The sequence below is a fragment of the Trachurus japonicus genome, chromosome 5 (genome assembly GCF_045865225.1).
Source record: "Trachurus japonicus isolate A0001 chromosome 5, Traja_1.0".
In the NCBI taxonomy this organism is placed as follows: Eukaryota; Metazoa; Chordata; class Actinopteri; order Carangiformes; family Carangidae; genus Trachurus; species Trachurus japonicus.
The window spans coordinates 15,446,741-15,465,337 of record NC_140911.1 but is presented as its reverse complement, the minus strand read 5'-3'; the positions used below and the strand labels follow the sequence as shown (position 1 = coordinate 15,465,337).

The following is an 18,597-nucleotide window of genomic DNA, read 5'->3' as shown; positions in this document are numbered from 1 at the left end:
TTCAAGCCCACCCAGGGACGTTTTACACTCAACTTAACACGGATAATCAGCAAGAGAGAAGAACCTCTGTCCTCTGATGTCAAAATATTCAGGACATATCACAAGCTCAATGATACAGTGTTATAACCTAGGGAGCCAACTACTACACGAACTAACAAGGAAAAATTTGCCATCATGTCACAAATATCTATGCAAAAGCACTTTTTTCTTCTTAGAGGACAGGCAGAACTCTGATCCCCAAAAAGTCCAAGGCTTAGACAAAATGGTACAAAAAGAAATCATAAACAAATGGGTGGAGTTTGGAGTTTGAGGACACGCCCACTACAGCCACACAAGTCTCTGTGGCGCAATTGGCTAGCGCGTTTGACTGTTAACTGAAAGGTTGGTGGTTCAAGCCCACCCACGGACGTTTTACACTCAACTTAACACGGATAATCAGCAAGAGAGAAAAACCTCCATCCTGTCAAAAGATTCAGGACATATCACAAGCTCAGTGATACAGTGTTATAACCTAGGGAGCCAACTACTACACGAACTAACAAGGAAAAATTTGCCATTATGTCACAAATATGCCTATGCAAAGGCACTTTTTTCTTCTTAGAGGACAGGCAGAAGAACTCTGATCCCAAAAAAGTACAAGGCTTAGACAAAATGGTACAAAAAGAAATCATAAACAAATGGGTGGAGTTTGGAGTTTGAGGACACGCCCACTACAGCCACACAAGTCTCTGTGGCGCAATCGGTTAGCGCGTTCGGCTGTTAACCGAAAGGTTGGTGGTTCAAGCCCACCCAGGGATGTTTTACACTCAACTTAACACGGATAATAAACAAGAGAGAAAAACCTCCATCCTCTGATGTCAAAAGATTCAGGACATATCACAAGCTCAGTGATACAGTGTTATAACCTAGGGAGCCAACTACTACACAAACGAACAAGGAAAAATTTCCCATCATGTCACAAATATAGGCTACCTACGCAAAAGCACTTTTTTCTTCTTAGAGGACAGGCAGAACTCTGATCCCAAAAAAGTCCAAGGCTTAGACAAAATGAAATCATATAAACAGATGGGTGGAGTTTGGAGTTTGAGGCCACGCCCACTACAGCCATGCAAGTCTCTGTGGCGCAATTGGTTAGCGCGTTCGGCTGTTAACCGAAAGGTTGGTGGTTCAAGCCCACCCAGGGACGTTTTACACTCAACTTAACACGGATAATCAGCAAGAGAGAAAAACCTCCATCCTCTGATGTCAAAAGATTCAGGACATATCACAAGCTCAGTGATACCTACAGTGTTATAACTTAGGGAGCCAACTACTACACAAACGAACAAGGAAAGATTTGCCATCATGTCACAAATATACCTACGCAAAAGCACTTTTTTCTTCTTAGAGGTCCAAGGCTTAGACAAAATGAAATCATATAAACAGATGGGTGGAGTTTGGAGTTTGAGGCCACGCCCACTCCAGCCATGCAAGTCTCTGTGGCGCAATCCGTTAGCACATTCGGCTGTTAACCGAAAGGTTGGTGGTTCAAGCCCACCCAGGGACGTTTTACACTCAACTTAACACGGATAATCAGCGAGAGAGAAGAACCTCCATCCTCTGTCTAAAGATTCAGTGTTATAACCTAGGGAGCCAACTACTACACGAACTAACAAGGAAAAATTTGGCATCATGTCACAAATATACCTATGCAAAAGCACTTTTTTTCTTCTTAGAGGACGGGCAGAACTCTGATCCCAAAAAAGTCCAAGGCTTAGACAAAATGGTACAAAAAGAAATCATATAAACAGATGGGTGGAGTTTGGAGTTTGAGGCCACGCCCACTACAGCCACGCAAGTCTCTGTGGCGCAATCGGTTAGCGCGTTCGGCTGTTAACCGAAAGGTTGGTGGTTCAAGCCCACCCAGGGACGTTTTACACTCAACTTAACACGGATAATCAGCGAGAGAGAAGAACCTCCATCCTCTGTCTAAAGATTCAGGACACATCACCAGTTGACAAGAGATCAGTGATACAGTGTTATAACCAGGGTTGGGAGGGTTACTTCAAAAATGTATTCCAGTACAATTACAAGTTATCTGTTAGAAAATGTAATTAGTAACTTACTCTAAGTATCACAAAATTGAAGTAATGTAACGGATTACATTTAGTTACTTTTGGATTACTTTAATACCAAACATGCAAATTCAGTCACGCATCCATCACGCATCAATCACGCAGAGGAAACAGGAAATAAAATGCACCGAGCATCCGCTAAATTTCAAAATAAAACACAATGGATAAACTCTCGATTGTAAACCATCACTTTATAAACATAAGTGACAGCCGCCGGCACAAACCACGAGTTTGGGGGGGTTAGCTTATCACGCAAGAACGTCACAACAAACAGGTTTTGCACAGTGGTTTACACTTCGCACATACAAGTCTTAAAATGTGTGCATTGCAACACCTTCCCAGATAGCACACATACGTCGTGCCGACGTATTCCCGACGCATCAAGTTCCGTCGCCAAGACGTCGCATGGAGAGCGTTTGCTAATTGGCAAGATATCGCCGAGACGTCGGCCTTTGATCGAGCTCGACCACCGGCCGACGTCTCGGCGATCAATAAAAGCAGGAGCGGGAGCGCCAGGCGCTCCATATATTTAGCCTATAAATAATTCATACGACCTTTATTCATTTAGGTCGGGCCTTTTGAACTAGGTAGCCTACAATATTCTACAATCCTACGTAATAAATAAATAAATTATAATCCCTGTGTGCTGCATGTACAATTAAGAGGCAAAAGTCAAGTTTAAAAAAACTTTATTCATGCTTCACTCAGGTTAGGCTACAAAACAGCATAAATTCAATCAATAAAACCGTCATCAATAGATTATAACTTGTGAGTCCTCTTCATCAGCATCTCACTCCTCTAAGGCTCCGCTGGCCCCTGACGAATCAAATGGCATTAGGCTCCCCCCTCCTCATTTCATCTGCAGAGGCTGAGAACTGCGGTGAGGAAGAAAAAGAGGAGAAAGATGAGGAAGAGATGTCAGGGCCAGAACAGCAAAGTCACGGAGTGTCTACACGTACAAAGTGTGTGTGTGTTAACGATTAGAAATGACTGAAGAGGGACAGGTTTTATGGATATGACGTGCTCAAATAAATCAATAACAAAGTCATTCAAAAAACACACTTTTGCGTGTCTGATTAGGCAAGCACAATGATCTACTATGAGTAATATGCTAAATGACAACAGCGCAAACCGCAGTATTTAAATGAGGGTTTTGCGCGTAACCGTTTCCGCCATGGAGAGTGTGGACAGAGAGCTGGATGGATACAAACGCAGAATAAAAATTTGATCCGACGCATTAATAGAGAGAGGGACAAATAAACATATTGTGGAGCTGCAGCATAAGAAACGTAGTTTATAATAAAACCTCAGCAAAGGGTGAGCTGCTCTGATCAGTGTTGAGCAGCAGCTGCAGGTAACTGGGAGACCTGCTGTCATTCATTGAGCTGGAGCTGCGCGCTATGGCACAGAGCTCAGGTGTGGGACACTCAGGCCACTCGGATCTAAACGCGCTGACCAGAGGGATCACTACGGAATGAAAGCGGTGACGTCTCTCAGCCCCGGTCCCAGAGCTCAGCAGCCAGGTACTGGAGAGGGAGGAGAGGAGAGGAGAGGAGAGGAGCGCACTGGACGAGAGAGATGCGGCGTGCGTAACGGCGCTTAAATTACTTTGATCGCATGATCAACAAAGCTATTTAACCATCTGAACACAACTACTGGGCTCATCATTCATCACATGTAACAGCTTGGCCTGATGGTTTTATATCGCAAAGCAGCAGAGGACAACGATATCGCTGCTTTCCTGTGCGCACTGCGCAGCTCTCAATTTAAAGGGCAAGACGGCGTGGTTTGGCCTTTAACTCGTTAATCATTCCATTAGTCCAGTTTCTCCGCGAGCCGGTGCAGGTGTCGCAACGCATCACCTGACGGCGATTTTTACAAATGTATTGACTGATCGATAACATGTTAGAAGCTATAGACTATAACAAAAACAAAAAATGCATCACATTTTTGGGTATGCCAGCTTCCTCTGTGGGTGGCACTGGCACACTCGTGGCTACGCCATCTCAGCTGCCTACAGCTGTTGCTGTTACTGTTTTTAACAAAGACGAAAACAGCGCTTGATTACTGAAAGGCAAAGCCCGTGTGACCACATCAAGGTGGTTGTGTCCACACACCCGTACTGGTTTATGTGACTTAAGGTGACATGTCGGCGCAGGAGGGAGTGGGAACGTGGATGCGAGCCAGTCTCCTTCAATCATGCACGGAAAAGGAGAATGATAGGAAAGGTTTTTCTAATTTATTGAGAAACGATGCCCAGGTCAGCAATGCATGACAATAAACATGTGGTTCATTCATGTGGTGCACCTAGTGACAGTTTCCTCATCACTAAACTTGAACCACCATCCTCCCTCACTCACGTCGTGACGACAGGACAAAGCCTTTTGGACATAGGCTACCTACCTTATATTGTAGCTGATATGCTGTGTTTTCCTCTCTGTATGCCTCTCGTTTCAGTTTTTGCCCCGGTCAATCATCTGGTGCGCATCCGCTGTTTATCAGGTGCTTGCTCACTCGCTCACTGCTCTGCGAAGTAAAAAGGAAAGAATTGGTAAAGAATTAAGGAGTGCTGGAGTAAACAATGTGTCTTATTTAATGACCAGTGAGATGACAAGTCTTCGTGGTTGCTGCTCTGTGCAGTGTCCGGTCTTGTCATAAATCACTGACAAATCAACCTGATTAAATCTCAGCAACAATCACACTCTCAAGCCCTTTCCCTCTGCCATCGTGTAAAACTTCACTTCCCTGCCTGCCACTTCTTTCTGTAATTTTGATAAGCATACACATTTGTTTTTACCAATTTCAATTGTCTCAACAGTTAACCAGAGTAGCCTAATATCATTCTCAAGTCAGCTGTCATAAGCGCGAGGACAAAAATGTAGCCTAAAAAGCGTCTGCTATCTATGTAACCATGGTGAGCTCCAGAGACCGAGTCTCCCTCCTTCACTCATCCGCACACCAGCGCCTTGTGCCCGGGCAGCAGGCCGGCCAGCCCCCCCTCTAGTTCTGGAGCATTTTTTTTTTTTTTTTTTTTGCTTTGACAACGGCTTACCGGTCCCGTCACTTCTACCTTTTTCCAGCCAGATAACGTCCAATAGAGGGAAAAAAATAGGACTTAACATTTTATTGGTGTCGGCTGTAACCGTTATGTTAGGATAACTAACGTTAAGTTAAACTAACGTTAACGCCAAATACAGTTATAAATAAGCTGGCACCTGTGCTGGTAGCCTATTATTTCGACCGCGTTGTACCTCGCCACTCACCGGAAACCTTTAACTTTTACAAAATAAACGAAATAGGCCTAACTTTTCTCTTTTTTTTGGCAATATATCCCAAGTAACTTACCTGAAACGCACTCCGTCGACGTGTCTGGACCAAACTGGCAGGAGGTCCCGCCGTCTGTGGGCAGGTCTGCGGCCGACTTAAAGCCGACGCACCAGAGACGTTTGATGAGCTGGCACAAATGAGTATCAAATTTGAAGATATTCGCCCATGGGCCGATGCTTGACAGATGTTATAAATTATAGGGCCGACGTCCAACCTCAGGCCGACGTCGGCCAGACGTACGTGTGCTATCTGGGTTCTCATCACAATCCACGCCATCTACAGTACACACATCAGCTGTTAAAACCAATAGTATAAAGCTGCAGTACCGGAGTAACCGTAGCTGTAGGACCGCAGGTCTAGGACCGCAGCTGTAGGACCCGTTCGATTTACGTCACAGCGCCCCGACACCCCCAACGTTCGGAAGTTGCTGCGTTACTATGGAAACGGTCACCGCTTTGACCGTTATATTATTCCGCTTTGAATTTTATATTACAAGTTCACATTTTGAGTTTGAGTTAGGCAACGAAGAAAGGAGTTGGTTAAGTTTAGTAAAAAGATCAGGTAGAGTGTAGAGACAGGCCAGATCAGTTTGAGTGAGAAGTGTGTTTTGGCAATGAATAAAGGAGCTGATTAAACAACAGAAAAATAATTCCAGCAGTCGATTTCCAGACCGTTGCTAGGTAAAACAGGCCATTGCTAGGGACGCCGCTCTGATCAGAGGACAGCAGAGGAGGAGAACTATGGATATTTACCTTATGTTTCATATTTACCGTCATTTAACAGCATAATAAATGACTTGTAGATTGTTACAGGGACAGTGGAGGCTATCTGCCATCTTCCACACCGCTGCTGAAAACCAAACCTGCGCTCAGAGCCTCCCTGTCACTGCTCTTGTCGGTCACGGTGAAAAAAAAAAAAAAAGAGGAGCTCGGTGGAAGTCCGCGACAGTAAACGTGTTTATGACAGATAAGACTACACAAATATACCCATCCTAACATGTATGATAATATATATAATATTATTTTTGAAAATGTTTTGATAAATATTCTACATTATTCAAGCTTTAATTTTAGTAAAAAAGACCAGTAGAGTGTAGAATAGAGAGAGTCCAATGTCCAGAAAGTAGTTAGGAGCACGTTTGAGGTGATTTGTAGTCGATAAATCTGATGGCAGTAACTTCAGACGAGATTAAAAATTATCAGCAGGTAACGGCAGTCTCCACTTGGTAGGAAGCGCTGTGACGTAAATCGAACGGGTCCTACAGCTGCGGTCCTAGAGCTGCGGTCGGTCCTACAGCTACGGTTACTCCGGTACTGCAGCTTCACCCTACTCGTTAAAACCCAACTCATCAACAGGATTGTGATACTGGACCACCGCTCACATTAGCTACACAACAAACCGTTAACAATTAATTCACACTCAAACCAAAGCAACAATAATGTTAACTGTACTCAACAAGCTATTATTACAAGGTTTACAACATGACAGACAACCTGGGCTGTGTGTGTGTGTGTGTGTTGTGTGTGTGCGCACGCGTGTAAGAAAGAGAGGGAGAGAGAGAGAAAGTATGTAACCTGCTAGCTGTTAGCTACCGTAGCTCAGGCGTCGGTCTCCCCGTCAGGTAAAAGCTGCCGTTTTTTCCTCAAATGAAGCTCATTGCGTTGTTGAGCGTCTCCGGTACAGTTATCCATCACTGCTGTTCAATTAGCCGCTAAACTGCTGGAAGCTAAAACCGAGGGGGGCGTCTGTTTGTTTACAATTCACGACGTGAACGTACGCTCACACTCAGTAGAGTTACGCAATGAAGCAGCGTAGCCTCAGCCACACACACACCGTACGGGCAGAAGAGGCAGAGCAGCTCTGTGCCTCTTACAAAGAGATGTGGCTTCTACGGCCGCTCTATAGCCTGTGGTTGATTTTTAAAATGTGAAGTAATCAGCCAAGTAATCTCCGTTTTTATCAAATGTACCGGTAATCCGATTACAGATTTTTTTCTGTACTTGTAACGAACTACAGTTACCCTTTTTTTGTATCCTGATTACGTAACGCCGTTACATGTAGTCCGTTACTCCCCAAGCCTGGTTATAACCTAGGGAGCCAACTACTAGGGTGAATTCAGGTATATTGGGACAATTTTTGTAAATTCATTTTCTGAGCCATTTTTTGTCATCAAGATTCATAAATAACCCAACACATGAGATATGTCTGGATTCCTCTAGGTGTCTGCATTCTTTATGTGAAACAATTATGTGCTAATTCTTTTGTGAGAGCACAGCACTCTATTTTAAAGGTTTCGACACAAAACTATTTTTTCGTTTGTTTGGTAAATTGGGACAGTAGGTTTGGTAATTTGGGACACAGGCTTGTGCAATGGGATTTTGCATGGAGCTGCAATTACATTAAAAAAGACATGAATAGATTGCTTATTTATGTATATTAGGCCTATAGCCTATTATTTTTATGTTGTGTATTGTTTATAATCTCGTGATTTGTAACCAAATCAACCAAATATACGAATTATTTCAACATACAGCAGATTTAATAGCCCAAAACATATTGTGAGCAGACTATTGACCTCAGGAGAAGCAAGCATGTTTTTAAAAATACATTTATTTTTATATTTTGTTAAATATAAATATATAAAATAAAGATAACTCATGACATAAGAGATAAAACAATCTGACCTATTTTTGAACGTCACTTCACATATTCAACATTAACCGCTGATTTGATATTCTGAAATGTACCTACTTGTTTTCCCTATATGTGTAAGAATTTCTCACTTTTAAGCATGTAAGATATGACTACACTATTGAAATATTTCAATATAAACCCAGAAACACTGTCCCAAATAACCTGAACATGCTGTCCCAAATTACCAAGAAAATGTCCAAATTAAGAAAATGTAAACATCCTCACAAACCAATGTTTGTTTATTTTAGTACACCAATGCATCACACATCTTAATATAACTTTCATACCTACAGTAAATTAGTCATACAAATGTAATAGCCTTATATTAAATTCCAACAAAAGCACATGCCGTTTTGCTTACCTCCTGATATTTGGGGTCAGCGTCCTGTTTGATGCTGACCACACCCCCCTGTGTGATGTCACCCAAAATATTTAATGTGACTTTTAATGTAGACATCCAAAGGAATGTATCATCACCTTTAACTATGCCATAGCCCATTCAAGGCAAGTGGAAGCATGGTTTTTCCTTATCTGTCCCAAATTACCTGATGTCCCAATATACCTGAATTCACCCTACACGAACTAACAAGGAAACATTTGGCATTATGTCACAAATACACATTGTGCTCAAGCACTTTTTGCTTCTCACAATGCGTTCGCACCGGGCGCGAGTAAAATATTCACCTCACTCTACCTGCTTGAGTTTGCCCACTGGAATATTTGTATTTACTCGCAGCATTCGGGCGAATATTTCGCTTGAGTTCAATAATTTGAACTTGCTCATGTCATTCGCGCCGCGCCATTCACGTCATTCGCGCCGCCGGCACAAATTCGCGTCCATTCGCGTCTGTACAATGACTTTGTATGTAATCTTATCACGCGAAAAATTTGCCTCGCGCCCAGTGGCGGCTGGTCAATAGAGGGCGCTCGGGCGCCGGCCCCCCTGATGAAAAGCGAATTTTAATGATTATTATTTTTTCCAAAATAATAATTTTAAATTTATATTTTTTCCTTATTGTACCTGTGAATGTGATAGGAATTCTTAAAATCGAGCTGTATATAAAATAAAACCATTATTTAGAGGCTAATTTGCCTACAGGTTCATTTACTGTCTCTGTTATATCTATCGCTCTGTGTCTGGGGCGCTGCAGAAGTCGCCCGAGCAGTGTACCGGCTCAGCCAATCAGTGACTGTTGCTAAGTAAAAAATATACGGAGCAACAGGTAATTTAGCCAATCAGCGTCGTCGGATTTTATGCCTTTGGGGCGCAGAAAATATCGCCCCAAACCAAACATTTTGGTCTCCCGTGGCAACCAGAAATCGAGGGGGAAATTAACCGAGGAGCTGTCCTCGGTACCAGGATGGCTATGGAGTTTTCATCAGTTTCAAATTCTGGTTCCCGTATAATTTACTTTTTTAAAACAGTGAGGACAGATACCACACGGACTGTTACTGGAGTTAGAGACCTATTTATCTGAACGGATTACAAAACATGAACTCTCAAGGGACACATGAACGGTGCTGTCAGCTAACGTTAGCCAAGCTAGGCAGAAGGCAGGACTAGCAGCAGAGCTTCACAGCTGGATGAAAAACACAGTTTCACGGTGAGGAAATACAACCAACAGGTGGATAAAACTCTGTGGGCCGGTGGCGGGAGGCTGTTATGATGCGACAGGAGGCCGTAGTGTGTGAGAGGAGCACCGGAGGACCGGAGCACCGTTAACCGGCACGTCAGACTGCTCTCTCTTGATGCTCGGAGACAACTTCTGGACTACATGCTGTTGGTTCGTCCGCGGTGCGTTCAGAGCTCGTCCGAGAGCGTTTTTATTAGTTCATCCAGCTTCTGGGACACTGGACTGGACACTGTTATTCCTGAGTGACACCAGGGGAAACTACTCACCCAGGCTGTGACAGGACGTCTGTGATGCGGAGCATCAGGCTGCAGCGCTGTTCAATATGTTTACAGGTGTGACCAGTAAGTTACGTTCACAGTTAGACTCGTCATCAAACCTGATAATGCAGCAGTTAAGTTAACATCTCACATCAGCAAGGTCAGACCAAACTTAATCACGTTATGCTCCTCCTCCTGTTCCTGTCACACTTTGTCTATAGTTAACATTAATCACTGCTGTATATTTCACGTCCACTGTGTGCCACCAGTGAAAGACTACTGTTTGTTCATTGTCATTATCTGTCAAACTGCTGATTTATCAAAGGCAAATAAATAATTAATGTTTATCCCTAAAAATGGGTTTGGGGTTCTTTTATCAAGATGGTCACCAAAAACTTCAGGGACAAACAGCCCCACCTAGAATATTTTTCACCAGCCGCCACTGCTCGCGCCCAATGTGAACACACTGTTAGAGGACACGCAGAAACCGGATCCCAAAAAAGTCAAGACAAAATTATACCAAAAAATCATATACACAGATGGGTGGAGTTTGAGGACACGCCCACTACAGCCACGCAAGTCTCTGTTGGGCAATCGGTTAGCGTTTTTGGCTGTTACTGTAAAAGTTATGAGTGTTAGCTATTTTTCTTTCTTTCTTTCTTTCTTACTGTATGTATGTTTTGTATAAATGATACAGGGATTAGGAAGGCGCGTCTTGTCTGAAAACCTCTCTAAACCACACAAAAGAGATTTGATATCCCTCTGAACTCTGAGCCTTTCACACAAGCGAGTGCAATGCAGTGCATGAGCGGCAATTGATTTGTCAGTGAGCACTTACTTCCATAGTAGGCACCCAGCAGTGTCATGGCTGTTTTGCCACTGATCTGTCCTACTATCAGGGAACAAAATAAAACACAAAACTAAACCTATGGGACATCTCAGGAGCTTAGTGGGCTAAATAACATCCCATGTCTCCGCTGTGTTCTGTTCCTCATCTTTATCTTATTTTCCTCCTTCCTATTGCCCTCTTGACCTCTCGTAACCCTCCTTCCCTCTGCTCTCTCAGCCCATTTCTCTTTTCTCTCCACGGGAAAGTCCAGAAACCAGTTTATTTTTTCAGAGCCCCTGGCAAAACTTTGTCACTCCAAGTGCTGAACTATGAAAGTCATTTGAATATAATTTAAAATGAATTAGCATACTGGCGCTAAAATAGTTTTAAATTCCAACCTTTGTTCTTGCTTTGTCCCCTGTCCATCTCTATGGTGTCAATTTCAGGATTGAGGACAGATGGAATGAAAAATAAAATTTCTCAAAAATGTAAAACCATCCAAGAACTCTACACGGCCAAGGTCCATGAAGTGGTGGCAGATTTACTCTACACACACACACACACACACACACCACTCAGAGCCTCCTGCGTTGCAAGTAGTTTGACTAAATCACATAATGTAATGCTAGTAAGAAATGATGCTTTGGATTTGCTGCAATGAGAACTCAGTCATGCATGAGGGTTCTCACTGCCTGTTTAACAACCGAAGTGCTGTCTATCTCCAACGAGGCTTGCCAGTTTGGCTCATTCAAGGGTGTGTGTGTGTGTGTGTGTGTGTGTGTGTGTGTGTGTGTGTGTGTGTGTGTGTTTGTGTCTTCATGCTGGCATAGCACTAAAGTGAAGTGAAACCAACTGTGAAGAGAAGACTAGGCATGCCAGGTAAGTGTGTTTGAGTTTGTGTTTGTGTGGCTGGCCGATGGTTTGACAAGATACATGTTAACCTAAAAGTGCTGCTGAGCAACTTTTCGTGTGTACAGCAAATTCTTGTTTCTGGTTGCTGATTTGATACAGACAGGTTTTTGAGAAGGAAAGACCAGCAGTACTCATGACAAAGACACCCACAAGGATTTTCTTCAAAAGACTCCAGTCAGACTGGGTAGGTTTATCAAAATTTAAAGGTCCCTTATTATACACTTTTTCTGTGTTTTATTTGAAGCTTTGATCCATAAGAAGATAAATTGTGGTTTTAAGAACCAAAAAAACATCTGAGAGTAGTTTTACATCTCCTCTCTCGGGATTCCCTTTGGACCTTTAACAACAAGTGAGTGAGCCAATTACAAGCTTATCTGATTGACTGACTGTTTTTATTATAGCATATTTCAGGTAAACACTCAGATGGATCAAATCCTGCGAGGTTAGATGGTGGGTCCAGGTGAATGGTGCTTGGGACATTGTTGAGGATGGGGACTGCTTTGTTGTGACATCACATTGTTACAAAAATCATGATGGCTCATTTCAATTCTGAGTCTAGGCGGTGTGCATTTCTCTGTCAACTTAGGCTTTGATACTCTCACAGTATTAATTGAGAACCTAAGCCTCCTTTATAGTCAAAGAAGACATCGACATCTCACTTCATACAATATGGGACCTTTAAATTTAATCTGATATCCACTGTGAATGTGATTTAGGTTCTGCACTGACCATAGCCACATGAAAGACAATCTATGAAATGTTTGGTGATATTTTATTTAGTGGCAGCAATGGAGGCCAGAGAGGCATTTACTGCTGAACACGTCAGAATCAGCTGCAGCATTCACAAGCTTTGCTGTGGGAAAATTAAAGCAAGACAACAACAATAACACTGATGTCATTAAATTACTATTATAGATCTCAAGGCAGTTTTAAATGTGCCCTCTGGAGTCTCTTTGCCAGCAAACAATGTCAACACATGTTGAAGTTTAAAAATGTGTTTGATGCCTTTGTTTCCTCATAAAACAACTGTAAAGCCTTTCAATAATTTAAACCTTTCTTTTTTACATTTTTGTTTACGTGCCAGCAGTCTGTTTCTTCTTCTTCACTGCGTTTGCTGGTGCGTTCCTGCTGTTGTTTGTATGTTACTGCTGCTGTTGATCAGCGGGACAGCATTTGAACAAATGGCCCACATGTACACATGCACAACCCCCATGGTGAAAGCATCAGCTCCATGGCACTAATACTTGTGAAAAACTCCACAGGGTACTTTGATGTCTCTGCGATAAGATTTTTCACCAAACGGTCAAAAAGTCAATAACACAGTAAGGTGTGCTTGAAAATTTGTCAACAGCAATTAATTTATCCACATGAAATACCACATAATTGAGCTCTTTTTAACAAGGAAGGCAACACTGATTCACATAACAACCCAGCTTACTGATTCTTGTTACTTCATCAGAATATGATCGTCTGAGTGTTGAACCTGTTTATTTCAAATTTTATAAGTTATGATTATACTATAATGAAGTATTAACTCATGAAATCAGTTGTCGTCGGACAAAAATAATTTGATTTGATATTAAAAAAAATTCAGAAATCTTTTTTTAAAAAAGAGTTGAAAGAGTAAATAGGGTAAAGAAACAAAATTTAAATAAAATTTTTAAAAAACTCAGTATTTCATGGTTTCTTAAAATGCGCCCCAAAAGTCAAAAATAATTTTAGAAAATCTAATCTGGTAACTATATCATATGAGACCTTTCCACATCCTGACAAAGTTATGAGTAAAATAAAATACACCTACAAGTGATGTTGTGATTGCAAATGCAGAGGTACACTGGAATTGTAGGTCAAATTTGAATGAGACAATAAAATGGTTTTACTGGGGCCTTCAAACTGACCGAGCAATACTCTGAGGCAGACACTGAAAAAAATAGGTTACTGACTACTGAGTAAGTTAAATCTCTTATGTTGGCCTTCAGATTTCACTCCCGTAGCAACCAAATATCCATCAGAACAAAAACCATAAACTGTGTAGAAAAAAAAATGCTGCTGGACTTAGTGAGAAGGATTTATTATAGCCAGGCTTTGTGATCATCCAAAAGGACGGTGAACCCTTGTGTTAATTGGAGCTCAGTGGGATCATGTACCAGAAAATGAATCCTCAATGAGAAATTACTATTGAATGAACTAGATCCCAAGCCAACTTCAGTCATATGGGCTTCCTTAGCAGAGCAAATGGAGATTCAGAGGAATTCATATCAATACTGAACTGTGCGGCCAAATAGCTGATGAACTGGGTGCCAAGACAGATTTTGTTGGGATAAAAACAATTGTGTGAGAAGATTAGAGAGGACAATTAGCGGTGAAATGGTGCTTTTAGTCAATGGCATTAGCAATAACAAAGAGGTCTTGTGCCTGTTTATTTAGCATAATAAAGACTATGCAGAGTGAGCCAAATAAGGTGGGCTGGCCAGACAAAAGCAGTCCATCAAAACTCATTATATCTAAGAACGAGACACATTAGGACTTTATCATGCCTGGTTATGATCTTGAAAGAGAACGAGTGGAGCACAAAAAGTAAAGGATGCATTGTTGTAAATTTAAATGATTACTTCCCACAATATGGTACAAAGGGAAAGGGCCTGTTTTGTATTCCACAGAGAGGCGCATTGGCAGCTGATCCCAGGCATTATTATTTATTGCTTTCATCTGGACTAGAAATGGCATGATCTGCATGGCACTTGCTCAAAACACTGCCTGAAAAAAGTAATGCCACCACCTGTAGATAGATACAAGAGGTCAGGAGGCTAATGTCAGCTCCAGTTGTACGTTTTGACACAGTAAATCTTGTCAGAGGAGATAAACACTATCTCTCCGCTCACTGGCAAGCCCCTCTTTGTCTCGGAGAACGTGAAAGTCTCATGAAAACTTTATTATTTATCTTCTCCTCCGCCGCTTGTGCCTAAATGGAGAGAAGGAAAGATTGAGCAACACGCGAAAGGAAGAGGGTTAGGGCCAAACCACTGCAATAAAAGTGATGTATGAGACGTCACCCGGTGATTGGCTCGATATATCACCCTCAAAACACGAGCACGTCCAGCACACACACACAGACACGCACACACACTCTTGCTCTGCAGTGCAGCGAAGTTCGTGGAAGAGGCCTGTCTGCCTTTAGGCTAATAGATGTGAGATAAAATAAGAACTTTGCAAATAAAGGATGGCACAATCCTTTATTGGACTGTATTATCCACATACTCACCTGCTTTCATAGACACACCAGCATGAAGGTGTTGTTCTGTTCAAAAGCTGGAAGCACAGGAGCATTAAGGTTGCGAATAAGCAGGTGGTGACTAAGTGGGATAACGGAGATGGCAACTGCTCTGATTGATGTGTCTATTGGTGCTCGTTGATGCTTGATGCTTCCGACAACACTCATGAACCTCTCAAAGAACGGAGGCTTGAAACCAAGACATTGTGCTGCCTCATCGCTGTGAAATAACGGATGAATTCTTCCTTTGTTCTTGTTCTCCGTTCACAGTGAAATCAGATCTGTCATTCAAAAAGGTATTGTTCATGCAGGTGCATGTAGGGGTGGATTTGATCCTAGAAGTAAAAGATGTAACCATATAAAAGTAATCTATTCTTTACTCCGTCCACTACATTCGCCCTGAGGAAAACGTGTATTTGGAGGTGCAAAGTATTTTTTTTCATTGATAATATGTGACATTTTAGATCGTGTAGTGATCATTCAATTATTCACAGGTCACACTGGCAATAAAACAACAATAAAATTTGGCCCAGTGATAACCTGACCTGTGCAGGAGTTTCATACTGTACTTTTCTTAAATTAAAATGCACTGAACAGGTATCGTTTTGTTTTGAGTGACTACAACAGCTTTAGTAGGAGCCCCAGCAGGGGTCCACGTGCACCCCCCTTATTTTCTTTTCTAGTCTGGATTTTTTGCATCCTTAGGACCTCTAAAATAAGGATTTGGGTGATCCCCGGAACAAAACCTGTCCAAAATGTGTTTTTTGCAATGTTTTATTACCCCTACGATACCTGTGGGATTGCTGCCAGAAATGCCGGTCAGACTGTCTTTCAAAGAGTGTAGCACGCTCAAATTTTGAGCGAGCCCAAAGATAGAGATATCAATTTATTTGGGACAACCTCAGGTTTCCAGTGTGACCAAGTTTGTCATGCTACCTTGTTGGGAAGTGAGCTAAAAACCTAATGATTTAAAGTCAGATGAAAATGTTGTGAGGGAAAAACAGCCATCTACATGTTTTCAAATGGTCCCTTGACCTGTCACCTAAATGTATGTGAATGGAAATGGGTTATATGGGTACCTACAGGCCTCCCCTATCCAGACATACCTCATTTGTGTGAATTTAATGCAGTTTTGGGGGAGAACCATGCAGTAATTTGCATGCAGTAGCCTACAAATATGTCATTTCCGCCTATATACAAAATGGTGTATTTGACTATTTCTGCACACTGGGGGTTCATAAACAGTCACAGAATTGCATGAATTGGGTATGACTGGATAGCTGAGATGCTTGTGCATCCAATCCGCCTATTCAATTGTGATTTTAGTCCATAAAGTAGTGTATTGGCACAAATGGTGCTTATTGCTTATCATGAGCAATAATTCAATCACTCTTTGAAATGAACATTGGAGGATTTATTCACGTGTGCTAAACAGTAATTTCACCAAATGTAGCCATTTAGTAACTATGTATGAAATGCAATAACTTATGGTCATAGGAGCAAGAAATATTGCAAACATTAACTACTGTAGGAACCAGGGACATGTCCCCTATAGAGGAAGCTTGATTTTAGTAGTTCTCTTCATCATCATAATTTTTTTGCTTCAATGGTCTCATCTTGCTCTTCTTCCTCTTCTTCACTATCTGCCTCCTGTGTGAGTATGTCAACCAGAGATGGAGGCATTATGGGTCTAGCAGTCCACACTACTCCACAGTACTCCATAGTACTCCACAGTACTCCATCTTCATTCTTCTCCCATCCCTGGTGAAAATAATTGTGTAATATATACATGTTCTTGTGATACATAAAAAAGCAAACACAGTTAACAATATAATATTATTTACCAGATGTAGGTCATTTAGGCTGCTCAGAGATGGGCGTAGCTGCCTGTTTGTAACCTGCCACTCCAAAATAAAGTTAATGCAGTGCATGTGAAGATGATACACAAGATGGTCAGAGAGGATGAGTCCCTCTCAGCTAAGTCTGAAGTGGACCTTAGACACCTCCCACCATCACAATGCTGTCGCCATCCACCACAGTGCTGTCTCTCCACCCACAACCATAGAGTTGCAGGTTACAAGCGGGCAGCTACCTTGGACTGCTGGACCGATAATGCCTCCATCTCTGGTTGACATATTCACACAGGAGGCAGATAGCGAAGAAGAGGAAGAACAACAAGATGAGACCATTGAAGCAGAGACTTTTGATGATAAAGAGGAATACTGTACTAACATCAAGCTTCCTCTGCAAGAGGAATTATGTATGGGACATGTCCTTGGTTCCTACAGTAGTTTATGTTTGCAATTTTTCTTCCTCCTATACCATTAGTTATTGCATTTCATACATGAGCTCTTGAGGATATTATTGTGTTAAGTTACTGTGTGTTTAGAGTAATGACTGTTCAGGGGAAGTAACTGTTCATGATTTGTCCTGGACCTGATGGACCTGTACCTGCTCCCAGAGGGCAGCATGCTGAACAGGTGATGGTGTGGATGGAAGTGATCACTGAGAATTGCTGTAGCTCTGGAGAGGCAGCAGGAGCTAGCAATATAGTCTAGGGAGGGAAGTGGACAGCTGATCACTTCTTCTGCAGACCGTATCACTCTCTGCAGTCTCTTCCTGTCAGTCACAGTGCAGCCAGCATACCATACAGATGGCATGGCATACACCAGCAAACTCTCAATTGAGATGAGAAGGTCTTCCTGCAGTTTGTTCCATCTCAAGATCCTCGGAGGGGGAGACGTTGCTGGGCCTTCTGGACGAGGACAGTTATGTCAGCTGACCACGATAGATCCTCTGAGATATGGATCCCTACAAACTTAAAGGTGGAAACCCTTTCCGCAAGGTCAGGAGGGGGGGGGGTCAGTCTTGTGCCTCCAAAAGTCAGGATGGAAGAGCTTGTCACCAACAGACTGTGGATGGTTAGAAAGAAAATTCTTAATCCAAGCACAGGTGGTAGGAGGGAGGTTTAGTGTGACCAGCTCAGAGGTTGCGCTAGACTTTTTCGTCGCCGGTCATTTTGACTGACGGGGTCATAAAAATTCCGTCATAATCTATTTTTACCGGTCACTTTAATTTTTTTAAAATGATAATAATGCCATATTCAATAGCATTCAATTTTAATTCATGTTTAATTCATATCAAGTCCAAACAAATCGAACAGAGGATGCTCCGGAGCAGAGTCGGCGTCAGAGCACATCTAACTGTGGGGTCAGTCAGTGAATGCGGGGGTCACTTTCTGTCAACATCTAAATACAACGTTAGATGACATCATTTTTCTGTCAACAATCAACATGCTAATCCATGTGTTATACCAAAACATCCAAAGGAGCACGTTTTCACATAGGCACCGCATAGCGCACTGGCGTTAGTGTTCTCTCTCTCTCTCTCTCTCTCTCTCTCTCTCTCTCTCTCTCTCTGTGCCTCTCATTTCTCTTTTACGCACGCACGCAGCCACTGCGCATCACTGAAACAACTGAAGCTATAGACCACACAGCCAGATGCAGCACAAATTCAGACAGGACAAAACCCACTCAGCTTTACGTGTTATAAACAATGC

The 18,597-nt window shown here is 42.3% G+C and overlaps 4 non-coding genes across 4 annotated transcripts in view; all 4 read left to right on the top strand.

Annotated features, from left to right (window-relative positions):
* The window catches only part of trnan-guu (transfer RNA asparagine (anticodon GUU)), a 74-nt gene extending 54 nt beyond the window's left edge, over window positions 1–20 (top strand). Inside the window, exon 1 of the tRNA in view lies at window positions 1–20. This exon is cut by the window's left edge and continues 54 nt beyond it. This is a non-coding gene — a tRNA (tRNA-Asn).
* A 704-nt stretch (window positions 21–724) lies between these two features.
* Window positions 725–798, top strand: trnan-guu (transfer RNA asparagine (anticodon GUU)). Its single transcript has one exon. It is a non-coding gene; the product is annotated as a tRNA-Asn (tRNA).
* Window positions 799–1,112: 314 nt separating this feature from the next.
* On the top strand, window positions 1,113–1,186 carry trnan-guu (transfer RNA asparagine (anticodon GUU)). The gene has a single exon. It is a non-coding gene; the product is annotated as a tRNA-Asn (tRNA).
* Window positions 1,187–1,837: 651 nt separating this feature from the next.
* trnan-guu (transfer RNA asparagine (anticodon GUU)) lies at window positions 1,838–1,911 on the top strand. The gene has a single exon. It is a non-coding gene; the product is annotated as a tRNA-Asn (tRNA).
* The last annotated feature ends 16,686 nt before the right edge of the window (window positions 1,912–18,597 follow it).